This window comes from Cyprinus carpio, chromosome A22 (genome assembly GCF_018340385.1).
Source record: "Cyprinus carpio isolate SPL01 chromosome A22, ASM1834038v1, whole genome shotgun sequence".
Classification (NCBI taxonomy): domain Eukaryota; kingdom Metazoa; phylum Chordata; class Actinopteri; order Cypriniformes; family Cyprinidae; genus Cyprinus; species Cyprinus carpio.
Genome location: NC_056593.1, coordinates 21,531,083 through 21,542,732, shown reverse-complemented (window position 1 = coordinate 21,542,732; position 11,650 = coordinate 21,531,083). Strand labels below are relative to the sequence as shown.

Genomic DNA, 11,650 nt, shown 5'->3' with positions numbered 1-11,650 from the left:
AACACAGAATTGTGAGATTTAAACTGAATTCCGAGACAAAAACTTACTTATACTATAACTACTATTACTACTACTATACTATACTATTACTATATTATTACTATAACTTGCAAATCTGAGAAAAAAAGAATTATGAGATATAAACTTTAAATATTAAAAACAAAAAAAAATATTAAATTTACTGAGGGTGAAGAAATGAATTGCTAATCTTTCCCTCTATCACAGATCCAAAAGCTCCTGAATATGTGGTAGTGCTGGAAGAAGACTGTTATGGTGCCTTTTTGACAGTCCTAATATCTTCACATTCAAATAAATAATAAAAAATAATTTAGAAAATTTAAAAAAAATCTGGATATTCTGAAAACATATAACTATACAATTTCAAAACAAAGAAAAAGTCTTTTTACATCACAATAACTAACCATTTAAAACTATTTTAACCATTCTGAAAACCTATAACAGTACGTTTTGAAACCTAAGAAATAATAAATGTTTTATATGCTGGAAACACTGGAATGTGATGGCTGCTGTGGAAGGCTTTGTGTGTACGGATCTGAATTATGTAAAGGGTGATGTTAGCCCCGGTGGGAAAGACCAGAAATCCACCTGGCTCTTCCTCTCAGGTATTAAATATCCTTTTGACACATATTCAGCAGTGAAATCTGACCTAGCAGAAGAAACCCGCTGCACGAGCATTGTTCACTCAGAGCTCAAGAGAGGTGTTGTGTTGCTCTGACCTGATTCATCAGCCTTTTATTTCAGTGGCTCATTCATTATGTGATGGATATGTCCTAATGTATAAGCAGAGCCCCTGTGTGTTTCTGTAACTGTGTGTGATGTAGGAGTCGGTTTATATGTGGTTTCCAGTCATTTCATGCTCCAGTGTTCATGGACTTCTCAGGGTTCTGCTGCTTAGACTCATTAGTCTAAGCACCTAAGTATGTTTTGAGAGCACTTTTTTGAGAGTCATTTGCTGGGCAAACACTAGATGCTTGTATGAACTTCCACTGTCTGATTTGGCTTGACTGAAATAAAACGTTTTAGTGAAATCATGCAATGTCCAGTTCATTTTTTTCTATGCCAGTTCTTAATCTTGCTCATGTTCTGGTCAGGGCAGGGGTGAAGGCAAGTTACTAAATAATAAGTGTGACCTCCTATTTAACACTTCAGATTAAAAAGGGCTCAAGAAATAAGCGTGCAAATATGGGAAGGTGGAATATTGGAAACATGGTGTAAAGAGCAGTTGCTTACCAAAATCACAAACTGTATAGTAGGTGCTATATTTGGTTTGAAATTTGCTTCGCGAAAAATTATGCTTTATAGTATGAATGAAACTGGGACATACTACATCCAGCATGTTTTCACTGTCATGTGACCTACCAGTGTCAGTTTGGCCTCATGGGATAGTAAAGTGTCCATTAGATGTGCACTTCAGAATCTCGCAGGAAGTAGTAAGTGATCTGGGAACTTTCCGCCTACTTTTTTATGAATACTGTGAATTCAGTCAAACTACACACATGCTATTTACATTACTGCTTACAAACTAGATGCATCCCAAATCACGTACTTATGCACTATTCTATCACGCTGTGTAGTATAAACAATGCGTGATAGTGCCAAAAAAAAAGTGCACTTTAAACACACGGATGATGCACTTACAAAACTCAGAAATCATTCTAATATGCTGATTTGCTGTTCAAGAAACATGTATTCTTATTAGGTATTAATGTATTAATATTAAAGCACAGCCTCCACAAAATAAGACTTTAGCACCACTTTTTACTTTGAGATTGTTTTGAGGTTAAACACAGATTTAAAACTATAATAAGATATAGTTTAATAGTTGTGATACTGTTTTTGAAATCAGATCTTTGCATAGCTATGACACGAAACACAGGCATCTAACAGTTCATCTTAAAAAAAGCATATACATAAACCCAAATAGGAAATAAAACATTTATTCTGTGTCCTAAACTCCTGAAACACTGGTGTCTCATATTTAAGAGCAGTTGATGAATTTTGGGAAAGAAATCAATTAAATCTGTGTGTTGTGTGTGTGTGTGTGTGTGTGTGTGTGTGTGTGTGTGTGTGTGGTGTGTGTGTGTGTGTGTGTGTGTGTGTGTGTGTGTGTGTGTGTGTGTGAAAAAAAATACATATGTAAAGGATCATGTGAAATTCAGCTTTGCATCACAGCAATAAATTACACCTTACAGTATATGTGAAATTCAGCTTTGCATCACAGCAATAAATTACACCTTACAGTATATTCAAATAGAAAGCAGTTATTTTAAATAGTAAAAATATTTCACAATATTACTGCTTTTGCTGCTCTTGCTATTTTGGATCAAATAAATGTAGGCTTGGTGAGCAGAAGAGAATTATTTAAATAAACATTACAAATCTCACTGTTAAAAACTTTTGACTGGTAGTGTGTGTAGGATGAAAAAAAAAAATACTGACAATTTATTTATATCTAAACCTGTTTTGAGGAAGAAATTGTGTCCATAAATTACACACATAACCAATAAATGATTTCTACCAAATTGCTAACTTTAACCACACCCCTTTCTCTAAAATCCCGCCTACATGTTAAAGCAGATATGAGATAAAGATGGGATTTGTCACGACATCTATTTCAGTGTATTTTAAAGGTAGTTGGCGCACTGTGTACGCGTTATACACATGAAAGAATATATATAGCGGTGTAAAGCATATAACGTTACTAATAAACGGACGGTGTGTGTAATCAAGTGGAGCAGCGCATGATTGACAGGACACTCCTCCGCGCATGCGCAGTGCGACGCTCCGAACCCCAGCGCTTTAACTGTGCTGCGTTTGTTGTGTCTGCTGGTAAGTAGGTCAGTATTTATTATCATAATAATACATTGTTTTCAATAATAAGATACAGCCCAAACGATCGGTATTATATATCGGAAGTGTTTGACGTGTGTGAAATCTGCGCTGGATGTCATATATTTAAAATAATGTTTTACACATTTCCGTATAAGATGAATATGAATAATAAAGTGCACTGAAGATGCTGCAGTCTCTTTTCATCCGTGCACATCATTCATGTTCTTAGATGAACGTGCAGAGCTTACAATGAGTGCATAACAAAATCAAACCAAAAGATTAAGAAATTCAATGAGTGCTGAACTTTTTTAAACTTTGAGATTGATAATGTTTATTATTAAAACATGCTATGATCTGGCACTAATAAGTTACACCTGCGTGGCTCCAGTGCTATATATTTTCAGTTTTTGGGAGCTGAATGTAATCAAAAAATTTTTGTGACTTTTTATCTCACAATTCGGACTTTATTTTAAATTTTATCCTGCAATCTCTACCTAAATTTCCATTTTTATGGTTTCCACCACCTCAATTTTTTGTGACTTTTCACAATTCAGACTTTTGAACATTTTATCCTGCAATTTTGAGTCTACACCTTACAATTCAGATCTTTTTCTCACTTTATTTTTAATATCTATTTTACCTAGTTTAATGCATGAAACAAAAATCTTTCTGTTTTTTTAAATATATATATATATATATATATATATATATATATATATTTTTTTTAAGAAATATTTTGGTACATTCCATTTAATATTCATATTAAGGCACAAAATCACATATTACATTCACAAACTGAATTTCGTGATCCAGACAGACTCTTTCGTCCATGAAGTGGAGAGCAGCTCAAGACTAGCAGATTGATGATTTAATACTGAATGTCAGTACCTTGTTAACTGAGACATTCCAAACCTTTGCTTTGTTAAATAATTGAGTTCGTTTTCTAATATTTGTTTTCTGTCTGAAGAGCGTCACTCGCTGTGATGTTGGCTCAATGGCTCTGATCTCCATTGAGGACCTCGCCGGGCTGGACGATGACATCACCGACAACACCACCAGCAAATCTATGACCAAAAGCATGACGAATGCAGGACCGGATGTATGTGCACTAGCAAGCGGTGGGAAGGACACACCAGGTGTCTGTTCCCAGAGGAACGAGAAACACACTGAGCTGTGAGACCTTTCCATGGAAACGGAGGAGAAGAAATGATACTGGACGATCTAGTTCAGTTTCCTTTAGTCAGATCATTAGAGAACCGATGTAATCCTTATAGATCAAGCTGCTTTCAGAGCAGCGGTGAACTGACTCTAGATGAGGGGACCCACTGAGGAGATGACGAGGGGGAACCAGACCTCACAACGACAGCAAGTGCCTTTCGTCACCATCTTCAGACACGAGAAGGGAAAATCAGCCAATGTTAGTTTGCATATCGCTGCTTCTTGAAACATGGGGCAGAATATGTCTACAGTGAGGAAAGCAGCAACATTTCAACTTTGAAATGAATTGGAGATGGTCACTAGATTGTTTCACTGGAACAACTGTACACTCTTCATTTGATTTTTTCTGTGTTTTATCATAATTATGACATTATCAGCCACTACTTCTAAAAAAAACATAAAAAACAAAAATAAAAAAAAAAAAAAAAAAAAAAGAGTTTAACAACGTGCAAAATATGAAAATATTGTCAACACCAACAACACCAATCAGCTGACAGGTTTTTTTATAGGTGGAGCTGAGATTTGTTTCTAACCATTCTGGATTCTTAATGAATTCTTTCTTAAACCAAATGCCAGATTTTTTTATTATTATTATTATTATTATTATTATTATTATTATTATTATAACAGTGCACTTTATTTTTGTATCTATAGCACTTTGCCTAGTACTCAAGAAACCTATTTAGGGACATAATCAAGAGACATATTTAGCTGTTATTTAATGATTTTTACTAAAAAGATTTGTGTTGATGAGCTTGTGTGTGTTTGTGCAGCTTGGCGAGGTCTTATACGAGGAGAGAGTGTATCCTCCAGGAACATGGGCATGTGTCAGTAAAGCAGACACGCTGTATGAGCAAAGCATCTCCAACGCTTTTATGAAACTCATGCGCCTTCATCTGCAAGGAGAATTCAACAGGTGAACACACACAGACACACACACACACACACACACACATGCATTTCCAGCTCAGTGCTCTACTGAAGGATAACATTAGAGGCCAAACCAAAATGCAGAAAATGAAAATTAATTCCCATTTAAAGAGAGCCTTTTTACCTCCAAACTGTATTTCAAGTCAGTGCTTTGAGATGCCTGCCTTTTAATGTTTGACCGGTTGCTTAAACTGTTAGTTAGTCTTCTGTTTTTATTTAAAACTGGTCATAACTTTAAAGCAACTGAATGTAGTTTAGTGTATCTTACAATTAAGTGATTTCACTCGTGTAAATATAGCATTGTCATAATTACAATAGCTGTAGACGTGCATTTGTTGATGCTGTAAAACGTAAAAAAAAAAGAGTTTGGTACCCGCCCACCAAACTTACACAGACATAGAACACACGTTTGGGAAAGAAACCGAAGCCATTCGCCTTAGAAGTCAGTGCGCCATCAGAATGACTTTGAAACTGATATTTCAAGGTGAAAACTTACATTCAGTTGTCAGTTACATAAAAATGTAGACTGGTCCAAATCTGAAAAGTAAGACTGATTACCTCGTGGCTAACTGATAGTTGGTCAAGCTAGTTCTGAATAAACAAACAATAACAAAAATAATTTATTTTTTCAACCAACTCCTTCCATTTAAAAAAAAAAAAAAAAGTATAAGGTGTGGTTAATATGTGAGTTTTTCTTAAGGTAATCAATGTCGCATTTAAGGTGCGGTCACTTTTACCATTGTTTGAGGCATTGCTGTGAAGTCCAGTCATTGCAATAAGAATTCACGCGAAATTCAGGAAATTTGCGTGAGGGCAAAAGATTTCCACGTGCAGATTTTGCAGTGGGTTCAAGTTGCTCTCATGGATTTGCCACGTTGACCAACACAGAGCTGTTTGGTTTGGAAGTGACTTCACATAGACAATAGACCTATTTTGTCAGTACAATTTTGCCGAAATCGCACCAGAAGGCTGTACAGTTAGTTGAATCAAAATCAGGTGAACTGAAAATCAAAAAATGTGAATTCAAATAAGTGGGCTAAAAAAAACACCACTAAAGTGGACCAAAAAAACGGATTTTGAAGTCCAAATTAACCCAGACATTTTGCTAATATCACCACACCTTAAGCTGTAGTTATTTGAATCAAAATCTGGTGAACTAAACACCATACGATGTGAATTAAAATAAGTAGGCTAAAAAAAAAACTAAAAAAAATCACTAAAGTGAAAAAGAAAAAAAGATTTGAGTCCAGTTTCAGTGTGAATGCAAAAAAAGGGCTTCTTTTCAGTTCACTTTTGGGTATGAGTTTTGTTTTAATAACTCATCTGTGACAATTCTTATAGAAAGTGCAGATTCTATTACAATATTTGTTGTAATAATCACAATGATTGTTTTGTAAGAAACATGCAGTTTCCCAGTGTGCTCAGTTTAAGCCCTGTGTCTCCAGGACGGTACCTTGGCATGTCTGTACCTGTTGTGAATGAGATTACGATGGCATTAACTTCATGAAGGACGTGTTGACGGCATATTATCTGCCTGCTGAGCTCCAGACCAGACCACCAGAACCAACCGATCCTGATATCAGAATCGTTCACAGAGACGCGATCCGCGTCATAGCCAGGTACACGAACACCCTTCCCAGTGACACCCTAGGAGCCCAGTCTTTTTCATTAGCAATGCCTGCTCCAGAATGATTATACTTTCTTCCATTCTAGGGTGTTTTATGGGACCACAACAGAGGAGACCATCTCTCGTCATTTCACAGCTCGCCTGTCACGCCAGTAGAGATGTCTCACTAGCTGAATGTCTCAAAATAATGGGGCGGAGCTTGTCACAATCAAAACCCATTTATTCTTTTGTATTGTTGTGAATGCGATGCAGAAAACATACATTTTTAATCCATAAGTAAAGAAACTGCAGTTTATTACACAATAGATATAGATTACACACCCTGGCCTGGCATTATTTTTTTTTTACTCGTATAGTATGAAGATGATTCATTACGCCTCCTGTGTTTTCTGCTTGAATTCACTTTCATTGTTCAGTTTGTTGTAGAGCAGAAAATATTTTTTCTAGGTTTCCCATAGTGCCCTAATACGGTGTCAGCAATGACTCAGATATTATGAGATTCACAGCTAAACTGATCCATAAATCCTTCAATTATGGCATCTGTAGCTTGTTAGTTGCTTTAGATGTTGATGGACAAACAGGTTCAGGTTTAAGAAAATGTATTTGCAGCTGGGTATTAAGATTTAATACTTATATATTTACATTTATTGTCATTTTAAGTAGGCGTTTAAATTTTGTGTTGGAAAACTGTTTTTTTTGTACTTTGTGTAACAGACTATCAAATCATTTATCAGACAATCATTGGTCAGAACTTTTTTTATCTCTGAAACTCAGAATCTTCTACATTTTTATCTCATGGGCCAATCAGATACCTGTTAGATATTAGTAGTGTATTCCAGTTTAGACCAATCATTTCGTAGTATGGTTTTTACGGGTATGCTTGTTGATCTCTTTTCTTTAGATGGAGTCTACAAGTCTACTAAACACGGCTTTTTCTCCAGATGAATGGGAGCACATGGCAAAATAGCCCTTCACAGCAGTATTGTATCTGAACACTATTTGGTCTCAAGGATGTAACTGTATTTACTTATTAGTGTATTTTGTTTTATGTAATACTGTACAAATGTATGTAAAACATCAGTGCAACTCTTTACCATTCTTTAACATTATTTCTCCCTTTTGTGACATTGATGGCTTAGGTTGTACTTTTAATTGATGTTTGCCTTGTCAAAGTATTTTAAAACTTGCACACTTCCCCTCAAGTCTGTAATAATAATACTAATAAACTATTTTAAAAACACTTGGTATATTAACGTGCTTTACAAAGAATTAAAAAACTTGATTAAATGTATTAAAATACAAAACAAATGGTGTTTAAATTGTGTTTAATTGTTGTTGTGGATAAATAAAGCCTGAACTTGTGATGAATACGTTTAAAATAAATAATTTATACTTGAACTTCTAAACACGGCTCTTGATTATGGCGCGCTGCAATTCCGTTTTTCGCCACAGATTTGCACCATAGATTTACACTGGACAAGAGCGGGGCGCTGTTGAGCTCGAGAGGACCGCACTAGCGTTACACACCCTACCCGAAGACATGCGCTAAATGTGATAATGTACTGTACAATTCCTCTTTTGACTTAAAATAGTATAAAAACAGCGAAAGAATATTTCTGTTGCAGAAACTAAACTCATTAGCCGCGGCTGCTTTTGTGACCTCACTAAATGAATCTTATGAAGCTCTTCATTAAGCTTCAGCCACCACAGGATGTCTGGTAAGAAGTGTAAAATATAAATGTGAAAAATGAATACACTGATTATTTACATTTTCATCCACTCGTAATGGTTGAGTTTAAAAATTTATGTTAGTTTAATAACTAGACAATCTTTCATATATAATATGAATATATAATAATTCAGTCTGTAAGCTGTCATAATCAGCTAATGGATACAATTATAAAGAGAGTTGAATTACTGAAATAAAGGAACTTTTCCATGACATTCTAATTTATTGAGATGCACCTGTATCACTGGACTAGAGGACATATGGGTGTGTCTATAATAACCAGTTATCCTGACCCACTTGGAACAGGCCTGAGCAGCGAATGAAATAACCCCAGATCTTATAAATTCAACATTTAACTCTATTCAGCATGATGAATGACACATGTAACAGGGTTTTAGGATATCAGCAGAACATTAGAGATATTATTATATTTTTTAGAGCTGTCAAAGTTAACCGTGAAACCACTTAGGAAAGTTTTTTTTTTTTTTTTTTTTTGGACAAATACATTTGAATTGAATCTGTTTCTCTTCAGGATCATAAATCTACCATCACCAGTAGGTGGGAAAATCATATTTCATATTTTCTACTTTTAGTTAAAGTTTTAGTAATTTAGTTGTTTTTGTCATTTTTTTTATGTCTGTATAGGTTTTATTAAATTATATTTCATTTTATGTTTTAATTGTAAATGAGACATGTTTCCTTGACAGCTAGCTGAAATAAACAAAGTTTAGTTTTATATTATATTATATTGCTGTTTACGTTATTTTTATTTCAGGTAACAAAAAATAATTTTTATGGTTTTAGTTCTGGTTAACTATAATAACCCTGAAACAATACACACTTAATACAAAGTCAATATTTTAATCATTTGCTTTGGCTTCAATACAGTAATAATAGACAGTTATTTAATTTTGCAAACATAATGTTGTCTTTATCTTTTATCACACTGTATAAATGGGACTATATGGAATATTTCAGATCATATTTGGGGGTCTAACTGGCATTAAACAGTTTGAAAAGCTCTGCTCTAATGGATGAGTGCACTGTAGAAAAAAAAATAAATCAGTGGAAAAACGGAAAAGGTCCTGATAATTTCCTGCCAGGATTGCAATACATAATTCAAAATTTGGGTTAAAAAACTGTGAAAAATAAATACAAAAAAAATCCTTTATATTTACACAGTACATTGGGCCCTAGTTTTCTCTCCATGCAAACATTTTGGTGTTTGAAGAAAGCTTATCTGCACAGGAGCATCCAGAATGACCGTCATAATCTAAGATTATTTTATTGATGATCGTGTAGGACTGAGCACTATAATGAAGGACATCTGAACCCCACCTCCATGATACCTTCAGTAGAAATATGAAGGCTAAAGCTTCCTCCCTGCAGTTGAGTAAATATCGAGGGTTTTAGATTGTGAGTGACGTCTGGAATAGCTTGAGTCCTAAAGTAAGCTTTCTCTTGTCAAGGATGAGGGATGATCGTAGCTCTCCTTGTAGCTGATGTCAGTTCCACTGTTATGACAGTGAGCAGCTGAGCTGTCAGAAAAATAATTGGGCTCCAATAACTCAAGGTTTCCTAGTGTAGACTCAAATCTACGGTAATCGTCTAAATTAGTAGAATCACCCCTGGCAACCACATTTGACAAACACTCCCATAAGTTGATCAATGGAGGCTTGCTAGTTAAGTTATGAAGCCTGTACTGTAGAGACACTACCAGCTTCCAAATCACAACATATAGTATGCTGGATGGACTTCCCTCTGTGATGCATGCAGGACCGTCCCAAACAGCACACTTCGGCTGCATCCGGAAACTGGAAAGTGATGCCTCTGGCACGTCCAAATCCAGTGATTGAGTCACAACCTGTCTACTGAGATATCTTCATCTCATCCATTTCTGAAAGCAGCATAGATGTATCCTTCATGTGTTCCTCTCCATGAAGGTTGAGCTAAAAAATAAAGATGTGTCTGAAAGTTGGGGTTGATGGTCAGTGTGTGTATATGTACATTTCTGGCTAACGTTTTTCCACTTTTGATGTCATTTCTCACAGGAAATCAGTATTGTAGCAATTAAATATTCACTTTGTCATTACCGAAGCTCTCTCTATTTTCTTGTAGATCATTCAACTATTATACTGCTTTAGAAGCCCATTCTAAATCAGTTTTGGGAGGTACCTTGTGCACCAACGAGTCTTTGTCTGATAGGACAAGTTTTGTGGACTCACAATGGCCACCGCAAACTCTGCCAATAGTCAAAGTGCCATTACTTCACAAAAGTGTGGACACAGAGGAAGACCACAAGGTCTTAGGGTGCCATTTGGGAAAGGGCCATTTAGAGTCCACTTAAATCTGCAAGCTTGCATTCATCTGCATCCACTTTTGTGTGCAACGCACATCTTAAACTCCAATCAACAACCAAGAACACACCCTGCACTTTTCTTTGTCGATAATCTGTTCCACTTGGATGTACGTCACAGTATGGAAGAGAATATCCATTGCTACTTCAATTCTATTGCAACTTTAAACAGTTGCACTTGTTTTGTGCACAAAAGTTTCAAGACAAAAATGTGGCTCAATGAAAGAAGGTTTTTTTTTATTACATTCATAACTTGGAAATCGCAGGAACCCTGAGCGTACACATTGCAAATGCTTGAAAATAAACACTTAAAGAAATACTTGAAGGGGTAGTTCACCCAAAAATGGAAAACAAATAGTTGACGGTAGCCACTGACTTCCAAAAATACTATAGAAGGCAGTGGGTAAACTGTTTGTTTACTAACATTCATCTTTTGATTACATTCATTATTTGTCTTGTCATGATAGCCACATATAAAATGTTTTACAACAAGAATAATGCAGTTTTTTTATTATTATTATTAAATCTCTCAGTAGCCACGTGGTATAGTATAATACAGTTTTAAGGGAAAAGACAAGAAAAAAGACACAAAATTACAGAGAAATAAATTATAATGCAACTGATATTTTTTTTATTATTATTGAAGAAATGAATGAACATTAAAATCAGTTTTAACAATACACAAGAACAACAGCATTTAAGAGAAGAGAGAAAAAAAGATAAGAATAAATAAAATAAAGTAATAATAATAATAATAAACAACTAAATGATAGTTCAAATCTTCCTCCTTCCGAAAAATCAAGGACTACAGTGGAGGAAGAATACAAGAAAAAAAAGAAGATAAAAGAACTCCTCCATGAAATTTAACAGTATGTCATTCTTTTTGTTATTAATTTGCATTAGAGACTCTTTCAAAGATTCTATTTCTAATAAAAGT

The 11,650-nt window shown here is 35.0% G+C and overlaps 1 pseudogene; it reads left to right on the top strand.

Moving 5' to 3' along the window:
• Positions 1-3,937: 3,937 nt before the first annotated feature.
• LOC109057358 lies at positions 3,938-7,996 on the top strand (annotated as a pseudogene).
• Positions 7,997-11,650: the final 3,654 nt, after the last annotated feature.